Source organism: Girardinichthys multiradiatus, chromosome 9, assembly GCF_021462225.1.
Source record: "Girardinichthys multiradiatus isolate DD_20200921_A chromosome 9, DD_fGirMul_XY1, whole genome shotgun sequence".
NCBI classification, from domain to species: domain Eukaryota; kingdom Metazoa; phylum Chordata; class Actinopteri; order Cyprinodontiformes; family Goodeidae; genus Girardinichthys; species Girardinichthys multiradiatus.
The window spans coordinates 36,284,752-36,301,214 of NC_061802.1; the positions used below are offsets into that span (position 1 = coordinate 36,284,752).

The 16,463-nt window shown below is 39.2% G+C and overlaps 2 long non-coding RNA genes across 3 annotated transcripts in view; both read left to right on the plus strand.

The window, feature by feature from the left end:
* Window positions 1-16,463, plus strand: part of LOC124874248 — a 31,595-nt gene that overhangs the window by 10,710 nt on the left and 4,422 nt on the right. The gene's annotated exons all lie outside the window — the stretch shown is intronic.
* LOC124874249 lies at window positions 3,079-4,588 on the plus strand. Its single transcript, XR_007039735.1, has 2 exons — window positions 3,079-3,244; window positions 3,460-4,588. It is a non-coding gene; the product is annotated as an uncharacterized LOC124874249 (long non-coding RNA).

Here is a 16,463-nt window from a genome sequence, read left to right on the forward strand (position 1 = left end):
CATATTTAAGGATTAACATGCCATTTAGGAATTTAATTAAATGTTTGATAAGTGCCCCCAAGTGGTTAAATAGTTATTTGCTGAATTATTCAGAAATTAAGGGAAACTCTCAATTTCACTTTAACTTTCAAGTCCCTGACATGCCAGATGAGGGGATCTTTATTAGTGCAGGGAGCAAAGCATAGATTAAGCAATGCTATTATTAGGTCATTGCTGTGATAGCCTACTTAAGCAACAGCTGTGTTGCATAAGTCCAGTCCTTCACAGATATTCCTTTTTTTATTTTACTCGAAGCAAGCAAGCATTTACTATAAACTTGATGCTAGATCAACATCTGAAAGAAGAAAGATTTGTTGCTCTGAATCTGTTTGTTTTCTGTGAGTAATGGGAATGATGGAAAAAGAGCTGGAGGTGAAAATTTGACTAGAATGGAAGTGCTGGATCAGCTAGGGGTTTACAGATGGAGCGGAATGGAGTAAGTTGGATGGATAAGGTCTAAAGAAAGAAAACTGATATCCCTTAGCGATGTGGGCCCACTGCCATTTTGAGGCAAACATCCTTATCAACTGCTGAGCCCAAAGAGGCCCTGCATGCAACCTAGCCAGAGGCTCTGGATCTAAGCTTTTGTGGTATCCATCACTTAAACATATGGTGGCAATACACACTTAATTGTTGGTATATAGGGTGGTAGGGATTGCAGATTTGGAAAAAAAGCAGGTTTATGGGGTAAAAAGCATGTAATGTGTACACATAAGAGCGAATGTGAAAAGGAGAGTACAGGATAATTGATTTCCAAGAAGCAGGGGTCTGGTTTCCATCCATGCAGAAGTTGTTTTCAATTTAACAGTACCCTTATGATGAGCTCTTATAAAACAAAAATAAAAAAAAATCTTTGCAGCATAAATCATACACTGTAATACATGAATGCCACGATTCCCTCCTCCTTATTGGGTTACGGTACTTATACTTGTTATTTCACTTTCAGTGAAGTTGACACTTGAGCAGCTCTGCAATGCGAATAACTACCGCCCCAACAGGGTTTTATGACACTGTACATGAAAAAGCAGTGAGGAGCTCAGCTGGAGCCCATCTACCCGGCACACCCAATGTAGCTTGCTTAGCTCACATGAAAACAGCCATGAAGCTGTCACACTAGCGAACACACAGTATAGCTTTGGCCAAGTTAATTAGGTGATGTAATGCACAGCATAGGACCTTCTAGGTTGCACTTAAAGTATTTAGAATATGTCATGTGCGGCCATTTATGTTCCTTCATCTGGCTCTGCGTGACGGTCAAAGGTCATACAGCTCCTCTGTCCTGTGAGGTAAAAGCATCAAAATGTAAAATAAATCACAATTTGTGTAACACAGAATTAAGGAAGTTCATTTTTAAAGAAAAACCTTTGCATAGACCTTTCTGATTGCATCGCTTTGGAAAAGTCTATTATAAATACACAAACACAAAGTTGTGAATAATTGTGAAATGTAAAAAAATTTTCAACAAGTGTGGTATGCATTTGTATTCAGCTCACCCTGAAGCAGTACTTTGTAGAATTACCTTTGCATGTCTTTTGAGTTTCTACCAGTTTACATATTGAGAGACTGACATGTTTGTCTATTGTTCTTTGCAAAATAAAGAATGTTTGTGGTTTTAACAGAAAATATGACAAAATTCAAGGAATGTGAATAATTTTACAGGACACTTAATACTATCACTGTAAAACACCATGACATGGTTGCCTTAGTTAAGAGGAATTATATGTGTTGTCATGAGTATGGCAAAATGTTTGTACATGTAAAGGCAAAGCTGTAGAGTTCTGTTGAAAGAGTGCAGTCTTTCACAGGGCTGTAAAAGCTTAAAGCAAAATACTGTTCTAGGTTCTGTCTGTGTTCCCTGAGATCGGTGACAACCTGCAGATCATAGCCCAACACCCCTGGGAGATGGATCTGTAGCTGCTCTGTGGTTTGGCTGCTTAGTTTGATGTTTGAGAGCCAACCACCAGGTAGGAAGCTGGTGTACGTGTGTGTGCATGACTGAGAGAGAGAGAGATAGAGTAAAAAAAGACAGGGTTGGCTGTTCAAAAGTGTACATACCCCTGTTAACAGACCATGTTTTTGTGATGTTGAAAAAGACAACTTGATAAAATATCTCATAGCCCCTTTTCATGTAACGTGACATTTAAGGTGCACTATTCAACTGAATAATATGATCTGTTGAGGAGAAAATGTAAAAAAAGAAGGCTTGTAAGGTTTTTACATCACAAAAACATGAAATTTTAACTGACTTATGCAGGCTTTTGACAGCCACTGAACTTTAGTGTACTACATTGTCAGCATTTTGCGTCACGGATTTTACTTCAGCTGGTGCACAAAGCATCTAAGCAACAAAACCCAAATTAGGATATAGTTATGTTCTAAATTTTTAGTTTTTTAAAATGCAAAAACATTTGCTCTTTTGGTGGCGCTTTTCTTGGCTTTGGCTAGCTTGACTTGTCCGTGACAAATCCTGCCTGCTTCTTAAAACTAAGAGGGTGCTGCACAGTGTCTGCTGCAGATGAAACACTGACATATGATGTAAATACTTTGCAAAAACCAAAACTATCCTCTTTGGAGTTATAGATTATTGTTTACTTCTCTAGTTCCTAATTTTAACATGTTTGAATTTTTTGGCAATTGTTCTTAGTTTTTTTTCTGTTGCAGTAAGGTTGAAAGGGATGCTCTGTTTTTCAAAGCTTTATGAGAAAATAACATCTTACCTTCAATAGACAATCCTCTTGGTATCATCCTAAAACAACTTCAACCTCAAAAAATTCAAAGTGGTTTATGCAAACATTTTATAAACCTGTAAAATGTAGTCACCTTTGTGGCGGACAGTTGTTTACAGAGTTGTAGACAATAGTTTATGCAGGAAATGTAGGAATGAGGTGCCCCCCAATGTTGTTCCTGTGTGAAACACATTATAAAACCAAAGTCTCAAAAGTTTTAGGCCAAAGAAACTGTCTAAAAGAAATACAATAGAATAAAAAAAAACAATAAAATAGCGTTCACTTAAAAAGCTCAAATATTTTTGTTTTTTGTTTTTACAGTGTCCTACTTTTATACTGTACCAGACTAGGACTGCCTTCCATGGTAGAAGTCCACTTGGGTCTTGGTCCCTCTCAGAATAGTTGTTAGCTTCAGCCTCCAAGTCCAACTATTCTGGATTTATGATAAATGAAGGCACCAAGAACATTATCTATTTCAGGTAAAGTAGTTTCTGTTTTTAAACATCTATGAACCTCATTACAAAACTCCTGGACTACCCCTTTAATTTTCTTTGGCTCATTTGACTTTTGTAAACCTGCTATATATTACTCTGATTGGATATAATTTGTGAAGTTAAAACTAATAACAGCAAATGCTAATGTACAAAATACTTCAATCCTTAGAAAATCTAGAACACTGTTTTGTGGTTTACAGCAAAAACACACTAAGCATTAGATGGGATCCAGCTTCTAAATGCACTTCTGAGCCCCTGTGTAATCAGAGCTCCCACGAAGAGAAACATTGGACGGGAGGAAGACCAACGGGAGCTTCCAAGATACCTCCTCAGGGGCCTGGTGTTGGGGGTCTTCAGTGGGGGTGACCATGTGTACATGTGGCAGAGGCAAACAACAGCTGTCTTTCAGTTTAGAAAAGGATTTCTGAGTGAACTAAACCAGAAAGCTGCCCTGGGGATCCAGGAAGGTTAACTTCTGAGTGTGTAAGAGTTGTTTGTGTGTGTTGTGGAATTACTAACTGCAGCACTGATAGCCAGCCTCGATCACTTTCTCTTTTCTCTCTCTTGTTTCCCTCATGGTCCTCACACACTCAATAGGCTAGTCAGCAGGGTCTCCTCCAGTGAACTTACTCCATCTAAGAGGAATGTGTGTTGGACACCCACCCACACACACATGGCCACAAACGCATGAAACCAAATGTGCACACAAATTCAAGCAGCTGTCTTTGAAAGTGAAATATCTGGCAGCAGCAGGTGGCTTCAAAATGCTTACTGGAATCACAATCATTCACTGACCAAGGCTGCATAGCTGAAAAACATTTGTCACCAAAGATTTTTAAATTAATATTTTTCTACAAGAGCTCTTGCCCAGGTTAGTTTAATACTTGGTGGTGAAATTCAAGTACAAAGGATTACTTCAAGATGATCTTCTGGTTCTTTAAATCTGCATGTAAAGGGAAAGCAGAGCACCCATGTGAAACGAAGGTGGAGAATGTGCTAAGTCCACAAATAAAGGCCAACTCGGGCTCAACAAGGATCTACATAGAGGGTTTCTGTACATTCATCCTGTGTTAGACTTTAACTTCATGCAGAACATTCTCAACCTGTCGTTAAAGCATGCCGGGACTGCTTCCAGGTCTGCTAACCGACCTAAATATGATCAGGGGAATTTTTACGTAATAGATGAATAAATGGACTGATGGGTTTCAAGCAGATACATAACAGAGACACGATGACGTGTGTAATCCTGGACTGAAATCGATCCACATGCTTAATTTAGACTATGGACATTTCATGTCTGAGGAAATAAAAAACATGACTTCGCTTGGCTTTAGTCTGATCTCTGGCTTTTTGTTCCTCCCCTGATGACAGCAGACAACTGGGTCATTCACTTTTCACGTGTTTACGATAAAGTCAATTCCTTGGTTTTTCTGCATTTGATAACACTTTATCTGATAACATTTTATACACATCTGATTTGTAACTGTTCCAGTATGTGATATTTAAAACTTTAAAACTCTCAGAGATGGAGACTTGAGTTGGAGACTTGGATTTGAATCATATTTTAGTTGAGAAAACTAAAGATTCAGGCTCGACTTAGATTTGTGCCATGACCTGTGACTTTACCACAACATGTGGTTTGAGTCCTATGTGCAATCTTTATCTTATCCAATTATGGTGAAAGCAAACTGGTATGTAAGCTAAAGCCTTTATTTCTGTTAGTTATGTTTTGAAGATTTGAAGATTAGAATGTTACAACCAATAAAAAAAACATGTTTAATACAGAAATGTGGTCTTAATGAAAAACATGTTTAATACCTGCTTAAAGGTTGTAATTTTCAAAAGGTACTTTTAATCTGAGAAACAAACATTCCAATTTATTGAATATGACTGTATTTCAATCAAAAAAGGATGCGGTTGAATTATTAACCACTGATGTTCGCAGATTGTGGCTTTTAATGGCTCATAACAATCTGCTCCTGTTACATGTGGCTTCATAGTAATCACCTCATCTATGTCTCTCAAACTAATAAATGACTTCTTGTCAGATGTAAATCTTAACTTACATCTGACATTATCTGGCTGTTAAGCTATTTAATACAAAGACATTTCCAGTTCTTCAAAATAAAAGCACTTCCTCTTCTGTTCTTTCATAATCCCTCCTTTATTCGGTACTCTGCACCGTATGCATTTCTTACATTACATATATTGAAACATGTTCAGTGTTTGGACTTGACAACAAAGATTTAAAATGTAGATGTAGAATACGGTTAATAAAGAAAAGCCTCCAAACCTTATGCAGTACAGCATATTGAGAAGAAGTGGACAACATGAACACATTGCAAAAACGAGTACTAATTATTTCATTACAAATGAAGAATATTAGTCTTTTTTGATAACTTTCCATTGAACATAAGGCATATTTTAATTACCAAATTGATAAATATTACACTTTATAAGTTTTAAAATAATATAAAGCAGGTCAAAATGCATACTGAATTAAATATTAGAGATTTGAAAGATAACTTTTTGGTAAATGTTAAAGATTATAAGACAATTGTAAAATGTTAATGTTACATTAAGCCTAAGGAGAAACATTACAGGTTTAAATTCCCATCTAATGCAGTGTGACAGAGTGATGCATTTGATGAAGAAATGTTTCTTTTAATTATTAGACTCTTGAGACTTGACATGGACTTGGGATGAAACATCTGCTGTAAGTTATACAGTACACCATGATGCAGGTAATGGGCTGAAGCCTAGACATTGATCCAGATCATTCAAAATCTCTTGATCAGGATCCCGGTGCGACACAGCTGGTCCTATTGCCATCAAATAGTTGTAGTGATTCTACCACTGGCAGATAGCAAAAAACACCTCTACCTGTTAATGTACTGTGTGTTAACAGAATTATATTCATACCAATATCACTTATCATGTTTCCTTCTCCATATTTCCAGCCTCTCCCTCTGCAAAAATAAACCCCACCAACTTTGGTGCGTCAGTGGGTAACGATGCCGCAGCGTACATTATCCTTTTTCACTCATTGAGCATCTGCAGTGATACTGTGTATCTGCTCTTTGTTCCTGGCAATGCTGTGGTCAGGCAGGATTTGGAGGAGTCGTTCTTAGTATCATTTATAGCAACCATGTTTGAAGATCAAAGCATTGCCTGCATTACTGAACCATGGCCCTGCAGTAAGAAGAGATGGTGAGCATGCCTGGCACACATAAATCTAGACTATCACTGAACTGCACTCTCTGCTTACTGCTCTCAGAGTGAAGGTCCATCGACACAATGTTTCTCCAACCTCATTAGGGGCCAATTCAGTGTTTTAATACTGTTTTAGTGGGATGCATGCAATATGTTCAGCAAGGCTCTCTTTCATGAGTAAAATCCTGCAACCTTTGGTGAGAGGTTAAACATGTCTCTCTGGAAGTCTTTAATAGCCACACATTGTTGCCATTACCATGACACAGAGGAAGCAGATGAGTGTGCGGGTTTATTACGCATGCAGGGTCCCTGGATTCCTCTAAGTGATGGAGGAATAATGAATATTACTGAACCACTTCCATAGAAGGTGACGCTTGTGTACTTAAGTCCCCTGAGTTGAGTAATTCTTCTTGAATCTCTTTGCATGCCGATGGTGCTGACTGACATTCCACTGCTGTGTGCTACAGCTGAGCCTGCCTGGTTGGCCAAACATGAGTATGCATGTGTTTGAACTTGTCAGTGACCACAGAAATTAGAAGGAGAGGAGCTTGTTGGTGCGTGAGTCAACGTGGCATCTGCTGAATATGAACCCAGAAGGTCATTTGACTTTCACATCGACATTTTGAGTTTCAATATATTCTGTTTGGCTTCTGTAACAATATATCACATCTAGTGGTCAGACTGCAAATAGCTTATGGGATATTGTTCATCCAGTGCCATGCAATAAATTACATCTGTATTGAAAGGCTAAATTGCTAATTTAGGAGAAAACAAATAATTAAGGGCTCCTATTCAGTCTGGTAAAGTAGGAACTTATTTTCCAGGTCTGTAGAAATATGGAAAAAGAGAAAAGAGTGGTGAAATGTATTAGTATTTCCAGACCCATTTCCTATGCCATTAACTAAATATTTATTGAATCCATCCATCCATCGCCAGCTCTAGCCATTTTGGTGCCCTAGGCAATGTTATGGTTTGGTGTCAACAGCTGCATGTACTAAAGATTTAATTATTCAGACAAGCTAACTTAAATTAATATTCATGGTTGCAGTCTGCATTCCTTTGTAAACTATATTTAGCATTAGATATAATTTACTTCTCAAATGTTAGCATAATAAAATGTTTTATAAAATACTTTAAGTTATAGATACTATTGCTTTTCTTAAATGCAATCCTTTGGAGAAGGTCAAATATGTGGCAAAACTGAATTGAATAAACAAACTGAGAATCCATTTAAAAGTTACAGTTTATATTGTTTTGTCTTTTTGAAGGTTCATGACAGTTTAAAGGCTTAGCCATGATAATGGCACAGTAAAAACAGACTTTTAGAGTAATGATGTGTGAATAGATGTGGTTAATATTTCCTCAGAGCACCTGTCAAAGACAGATGTAGATGATATTTACCTGCTGTTGAAAAAAAAAAAAAAAAAGAAGCAGACAGACTACTTGATCTGTTCAACAAAACATTATTTAGTTGAGATTATGGATATACAAAATAAAGGAGGTTGCAATACACATATTTAGTTACAGTGCCTTGCAAAAGTACTCAGCCCCCTTGAACTTTTCAACCTCTTGACACATTTCAGGCTTCAAACATAAAGATATCAAATTCAATTTTTTTTTAAGAATCAACAACAAGTGGGACACAATTGTGAAGTGGATTGAAATTTATTGGATGAGTCAAACTTGTTTAACAAATAAAAAACTGAAAAGTGTGGCGTGCAATATTATTCGGCCCCCTTGCGTTAATACTTTGTAGCGCCACCCTTTGCTGCAATTACAGCTATAAGTCACTTGGGGTTTGTCTCTATCAGTTTTTCACATCGAGAGACTGAAATTCTTGCCCATTCTTCCTTGCAAAACAACTTGAGCTCAGTGAGGTTGGATGGAGAGCGTTCATGAACAGCAGTCTTCAGCTCTTTCCACAGATTCTCGATTGGATTCAGGTCTGGACTTTGACTTGGCCATTCCAACACCTGGATACGTTTATTTGTGAACTATTCCATTGTAGATTTGGCTTTATGTTTTGGATCATTGTCTTGTTGGAAGATAAATCTCCGTCCCAGTCTCAGGTCTCTTGCAGACTCCAACAGGTTGTCTTCCAGAATGGTCCTGTATTTGGCCCCATCCATCTTCCCATCAATTTTGAACATCTTCCCTGTCCCTGCTGATGAAAAGCAGGCCCAAACCATGATGCTGCCACCACCATGTTTGACAGTGGGGATGGTGTGTTCAGGGTGATGAGCTGTGTTGCTTTTACGCCAAACATATCGTTTTGCATTGTGGCCAAACAGTTTGATTTTGGTTTCATCTGACCAGAGCACCTTCTTCCACATGTTTGATGTGTCTCCCAGGTGGCTTGTGGTAAACTTTAAACAAGACTTTTTATGGATATCTTTGAGAAATGACTTTCTTCTTGCCACTCTTCCATAAAGGCCAGATTTGTGCAGTGTACGACTGATTGTTGTCCTATGGACAGACTCTCCCACCTCAGCTGTAGATCTCTGCAGTTCATCCAGAGTGATCATGGGCCTCTAGGCTGCATCTCTGATCAGTCTTCTCCTTGTTCCAGATGAAAGTTTAGAGGAACGGCCGGGTCTTGGTAGATTTGCAGTGGTCTGATACTCCTTCCATTTCAATATGATTGCTTGCACAGTGCTCCTTGGGATGTTTAAAGCTCGGGAAATCTTTTTGTATCCAAATCCGGCTTTAAACTTCTCCACAACAGTATCTCGGACCTGCCTGGTGTGTTCCTTGGTCTTCATGATGCTTTCTACGCTTTGAACAGAACCCTGAGACTATCACAGAGCAGGTGCATTTATACGGAGACTTGATTACACACAGGTGGATTCTATTTATCATCATCAGTCATTTGGGACAACATTGGATCATTCAGAGATCCTCAACAAACTTCTGGAGTGAGTTTGTTGCACTGAAAGTAAAGGGGCCAAATAATATTGCATGCCCCACTTTTCGGTTTTTTATTTGTAAAAAATGTTTGACCCAATAAATTTCATTCCACTTCCCGATTGTGTCCCACTTGTTGATTCTTAAAAAAAAATTTGAATTTTATATCTTTATGTTTGAAGCCTGAAATGTGGCAAGAGGTTGACCAGGTCAAGGGGGCCGAGTACTTTCGCAAGGCACTGTACATGGCAGCTACAGTATCTACACTAGCATTATTACTTTGCTTTATTTTAACTTAGCTGGCCTAGGAAAATCAGACCCTCATTATACAACAAAAGCAGAGCTGCACAATGAACTACATCCAAAGAGCACAAATAACCTGACAAAGAGGGAGTTGCCTCAAACAACATTTACAGCAGCTCTGGTCTTCACCAGCAATAAAAATAAAGTCCCGTTATTTAATCTGCCTACTCTTTTTTTGAGAATATTTATATGATGGCATAAATAATGTTCATGGTTTCATTCAAAGCTGTTATCCTATTCTATTTAAACTAATAGCAATGTAGTGGGTTCGAGTCCTGGCCCGCTGACATTTCTTAAATGCCATTTCCCCTCTCCACACTATTTTCTGTTTACTCATTTAAAAATGTGAAAACTAAAAGGTCACTAGTGGCTAAAAACAAACATTCAAACATGTCCTTACCTTCTTAAGGTGGATCGGCTAATTGTGGCACATCTGTCTAATAGCCATCCTTCCTTCCTCTTGCTTTTTGTTTTCACGTTTTTTGGTAGGTTCCATATTTGAAGCCAGACAAAAAATACCTGCCTTAAATGCACTTTGAACTTTTTGCTATGAATCAGAAAAAGGCGGACCCAAGATTCAGCCAGACACAGTACTGAAAGTTTAAAAGGCTTATTCAGCCACAGGAAAACGTCACACAGGTAACACTCCTCACATCTTCCAGGAATCACTGAGGCAGAAAGAGGGATTAGTGACTTGTAGTCTCTCCAGATTTTGCAGGGATCAGAAAAGCCACTAACCTGCTTTTGTCTTGAGTGGAACTTGAAACCCAGAGGGGAAACCTCAGTGGGCGGCAGGCGGTGATCTCCACAGCACAGGTAAGAAGTGACTCCAGGCTGAATAATCCGAGGGCTAGGCTGGCTCAATAATCCAAGGACAGAAACAGGGTCAACGATCGGAACAAGAGACGTCAGGTAAGGGGCAGGCAGAGGCATAAACCAGATGCAGGAAGCAAGGTCGACAACCAGAATCCAAATAGTCCGACAGGGAGCAGGCAGAGTCATAAATCCTAAAGGCAAGGCAAGGTCAATAACAAAGATCAGACAGGAAGGAACGCTGGATATCTACTCACACGAATGGATTTAAAAAATCTGGCACCATCTGCTTGTCAGAGTCAGTATATATCAGGGAAGACACAGGTGCTTGGCATTCCACAGATTGCACTACACTGCAGCAGCCACCAGGTGCATCTAATCTGCTGATTTCAGCCAGGGAGACAGGGTAGAGCAGACGTGCCAGAATCATAACACTTTTTGTAACTATACTGTAAAACTGATCTAAAAGGGACTAATTGTCATGTTTGTTTAAAGAACCACTCTAGTGCAGGCAACACTTACAGACACATGGTAACGGTTTAACAGGTTTACTGAAAATTAAATGTGCTGTGGTTGGTCTTCTGGTTTCCCAGCAGGGTTCTGACAGGGCACTAAGAAGGAGAGGTAAGTGATTATTATATGAGCGGAGGATGATAACAGAAATGAAGGATAAATGAGACAGTAGCTCTGAGCAACCCAGAGTCTGAGGTTGGCAGATGTTAAACATACAAGGTCATTCTTTTTGAACCTGTTCCATTTAAGTGTCAATGATTCTGTTAAAACTACCCATGGCTGAAGTCAAATAATCTTTACTCTGTTTGCACAGTTCACACTTCAGCAAGATGTGTCTAGTGTGTCATAACAGTTCCAACTGGTACGCACCAGTTGATGATACTCATCGTGCGTTGCTCTTTAGCTTGTCCAAAGCAGTTGGCAGTAAGAAGGTCCTAGACTAAAATCGAAGCCTTCAGCATGGAGTCGTATGATCCCCCCATGCATGTGCTGTCCAATTATGTGCATGTTAGTTGAAATGATTTCTGTAAATTGTCCTTTGGTGTATGACTGCATGGCTGTTTGTTCTATGTGAGTGAGTGTGTGCATGGTTGTGTCTCTCTGTGTTGCCCTGTGATGGACTGAGGACCTGGGCAGCCCTGCTACCACCCTGCATGAATAAGCAAGTACAGACAAATGACAGATGGATGGATGGATGGAGAATGTGATGCATTATCTTGAAATATTAAGTATTAATACCAGTTGTGCTATGATAGCATTTGTTTGCCAAACACACATCCATTTGCATTATTCTGCATTTGCCAGATCAAATGAAAGTCATGACTAAAGTTGCATAATGGTGTGTTGGATACCACGGCTGGTTGAAAAGTGAAGATAAGAAGTGTTGATATCTAAATGTGGTTGATTAAATGGGCTAACCACGCTGAACTTTCAGTGTCATCCTGAGACTAAATTTGAATAAGACGAATGGGCTAAAAAAAAAACATTTTTAAGTTCTTTTCTGGGCTATGTAAAGACGAGGAACGTCTTTCATTAAATAGCCTTAGAACAGATGTCCATGTTTGTCCAGTGTTTGGAAAGGGGATCTCAAATTTCTATCTCTGTTTCCCTACTCCATTCTGTGTGAAGCTGAATTGCTTTACTCACTGATGCATGTGTTTTCTCTGGGTTCTCCAGTGTCTTCTGGTCTCTTGGTTCACATGAAATTTCAAAATTAATAAATGGTAAATAGGAAAAGTGTACAATCAGATAATTTTTCCTCTTTTTATGTGACTGATCAAGAAGCCTCATACTTGACCAGATCAAAAGGAAAAAAACAAAAACATTCTGTGGCCTTGGAAAAGATGTCAGTCTGTTTCAGAAGGATGAAATCATTGGCATGCATCAAGCAGAGAAAATTTAAATTTAAAAACTGGAAGGATAGTGGGGACCCATCGTCTTCGAGGAAGAAATGTGCCGGAAAAAAATCCTGAATGATCGTGATCGGCGATCACTTAAGCGTTTGGTGAAATCAAATTGAGGAAAAACAACAGTAGAACTCCAGGCTATGTTTAATAGTGAAAGTAAGAGCATTTCCACACACACAATGCGAAGGGAACTCAAGGGATTGAGACTGAACAGCTGTGTAGCCTTAAGAAAACCACTAATCAGTGAGGCTAACCAGAAAAAAAGGCTTCAGCTTTCTAGGGAGCATAAAGATTGGACTCTGGAGCAATGGAAGACAGTCAGATGGTCTGATGAGTCCAGATTTACCCTGTTCCAGAGTGATTGGTGCATCAGGGTAAGAAGAGAGGTGAAGTGATGCACCCTTCATGCCATGTGTCTACTGTACAAGACTGTGGGGGCAGTGCTATGATCTGGGGTTGCTGCAGTTGGTCAGGTCTGGGTTCAGCAACAGTAGGTGTTCAAAGAATGAGGTCAGCTGACTACCTGAATATACTGAACAACCAGGTTATTCCATCAATGGATTTTTTCTTCCCTGATGGCACGAGCATATTCCAAGATGACAATGCCAGGATTTATCAGGCTCGAATTGTGAAAGAGTGATTCAGGGAGCATGAGACATCGTTCTCACACATGGATTAGCAACCACAGAGTCCAGATCTTAACCCCATTGAGAATCTTTGGGATGTGCTGGTGAAGGCTTTGTGCACTGGTCAGACTCTACCATCATCAATGCAAGATCTTGGTGAAACATTAATGCAACACTGGGTGGAAATAAATCTTGTGACATTGCAGAAGCTTATTGAAATAATGCCACAGCGGATGAGTGCCATAATCAAAGCTAAAGGCGGTCCAACGAAAAATTAGTGTGTGACCTTGTTTTCTTTGGTGGCGACTTTGTTTTTGGCCAGGCAGTGTATGCATACATATATATATATATATATATATATATATATATATATATATGCTTGCTGAGCTGCATACATACAAATTTATTTTAGAAAGAGCCAGTGGGCCAGCATGAACATCAAGATTGGATGTTCTCACTGTGACGTATTAGTTCTCACCTCAGCAGCTTCTCCCTAAATATATTATATTTAGGATTGAGTGGCAAAACTATGACCAGAATTGTCCTAGTTTTACAATGACCCTCTTCTTTAAACACAGTCGATAAAGTGAATGCAGCAAAACCAGCTGCTTCTAAAAGAAAATCCATCACTCTTCTTGAAAAATCAAAAATCACTTTGAGAATATACAATTAAACAGCCTACGCTGGAATGTCTCCTATGCTTTGTAAGACCTCCGCACTGAGGCTTTGTGTTGGGTTACCATTTTTCCATGTGACTCACTCTAGAAAAACAAATATGTCACTCAGTTTCATAACAGGAAAACAAAGACTGTAGTAATCAAATCAAAGCATTGGAGTTCAAATGCTTGCTTACTGAATGTTCAGTTTGTATGTGATGACAGTTTGGTGTTCTGCCTGTTGTTAGCATTACCCCACACTGCAGCTAAACCAGCCAAAACAGCAAGCTGTGGTCTGTGCTGCACTGTAAATGTGGAGTTCATTTTAATAGGAACTGGAGCTGACAGTTTTGGTAAACTAAGTGTAACATGTATTTAACATATCCAGCCTCTGGATTTGAGACCCCAAATAGAACTCAAGTGTCACTGAGCCTCCCAAAGCTAGACCAAAATCTATTGAGATAACAAAGACAGTTCATCAGACCCATTTCTGCCCGGACTGTTTTGAGTCAACATCATCATTGCCTGTAAAGTGCTAACACTTCTCATGTAAAGCTGTTTTCATGGAGAACTATCATAAGGAAATAGCTCAGTAGCAATGAATGTTGGTTAATTATATTGTTATATTATGGTTCTGTCACGATCTGCCTGTGTTAGGAATTTTATTTCCTTATTGTCCTGTTAAATGTTATCCTTTGCTGTTATTTCTCATAATTGTGTACATTTATATTTTGTTAGATTTCCTCCCTGTTTCATGTTTAGTTTCTGTCATTCTTTTTAGATTAGGTTTATGGTTCATTCTTGTGTTTAGATATTTATGTTACTTCCCTGGAATTCTCTATGTCTCTGCTCATCTGTGTTAATTAGCCTACCTCCTTCAGTGGCCCTGCATTCTCCCTCTCACCAGCTGATCCAGATTTCTCCTGATTATCTCCCCTGTTCATTGGTCCGTTTTCCAGCCTACCAGTGTATTTATACTCTCTGGTTTTTGTTGTTTACCTAATTACTACCTGCTCCTCGTCTGTTTACCTGCTTGTGTTGCTGTCGCAACCCTGTAAGTTTACCAGTTTATATTATTAAATACTATTCTACTTACCATGCCACTCCCAAGCTTCTATCTGCATGTTGGTTGCAAATCCCCCAACCTAATATAACAGGTTCATTATTATACAAATGCTTGACTTGGACATCAAGACTTTAAAGCATACCTTACCACTGGGGCCTCATGCCCAGACTACAACCTCAGTATGATCACTCCTTGTAGGCAGTACTTCAGGTAAGTTATTGCAACACTCTTGGCAGCAGAGCTGCTATGTACATTGCATCCCACTGGAACTTAACAAAGACTCATCCATTCATCTCAAATACCAAAAAACAAAATAGTCAGCTTAGGCATCTTGTACTGGAGCTGGCCTTGGAATTGTGTGCGGGCTTCCCTGTGTTATAGACTCATGGCAGTTGCATAATGGTAGTGGAGCGATGTCTCCCCATGTGCAGCTGCACCCTGATATGGTCAAAAAGAGCTGTGTCAGGCCAGGGACCAAGGCATTACTGGAGTACATGGTAAGACCATCATGGCCATATCTTAGGAACTCAGAAAATAGTAAGGAAAACTGTAATTGGGAAGTTCTAAGCGTTTAGCAGCATCAGAACTATCTTCAATAGCTAATAAACAAATTTGGGGCAATCCAGCCACTTTATGCTCTAACGAGCCATTTAGGTTGTGGAGAACATAGTGGACTTTTAATCTTATTCTGGCACCTTCAGGCACACATTTTCAGGCTCTGTTAAAACGCATCATTACTGATACAGGTCTGAGAAGAAGAAAGGGAGAAGATTTCAAAATGCTTTTTCAGTCTCCCAGTAAACAGGAAATCCTTCCATCTCTGGGTTTCTGTAGTTCCCATAGCAACATGGAAATAGTTCCCATAGAATAGGTTGCGACCTCTCCACCTTTCACTTCTGACCTGAATGCTCTTTCACCTATCGAAGTTTCAGAAAGTCTGCCTTAATCCAAACAAAGCACATATCAGTAGCGCGTCATCAATCATCTCTATCCTATTGTGTGTGTGGCCCATCAAGGTTGCTTAATTTTCCTTTTGAGAAGGTGGCTTTCTTATTAATATTGAATTATAATTTCATAAGAAATGCATGCTTAAGACTTCTTAGATTCAGTCAAACAGAAAAGAAACTCATTTAATCAACACATCTTCACAGCAGGCCAAAGAAAAAAAGTAATGAGACTATCCTTGAAAACCCATCAGGCGGTTTCTTTCTAGCCCAAGATGACACTACCCTGGCAAACCTCCAGTGGCCCATGGTGAGAGACACCAGCAAAAATTCTTGAACTGAACACAGCTTTTGTTTCATCTCACAAAGCTTCTACTGTGCTATCTTCCCACTCTCATCCTGTAAGCTCTCCTCAGGCACTCCAGAGGTTCTGGGCTGTCTATAAAGCAAGAGGTCGGTGGTTTAATGATTCAATAATGTGTGCATTGTTGTGGCTGTGGAGAGGGGCGAGACTGGGCTCAAACCAACGGTGATGCTGAAACAAATCTCTGAAAGGGAAACACAACAAAGGGCTTTGTGAGGTGACTTTGGAGAGAAGAGCAGAACCGAGGAAAGAATAGTCTCCTAAGCATCACATTAAACTGAAAAGATAAATTTTATAAGTTCTTGTAAAATTTCATTTCTCAAGTGAACTGGACATCTGCACAGATGTCAGATTATTTAGTGCTGTTATACAACTCATCACCAGAAAGAAAAGTCT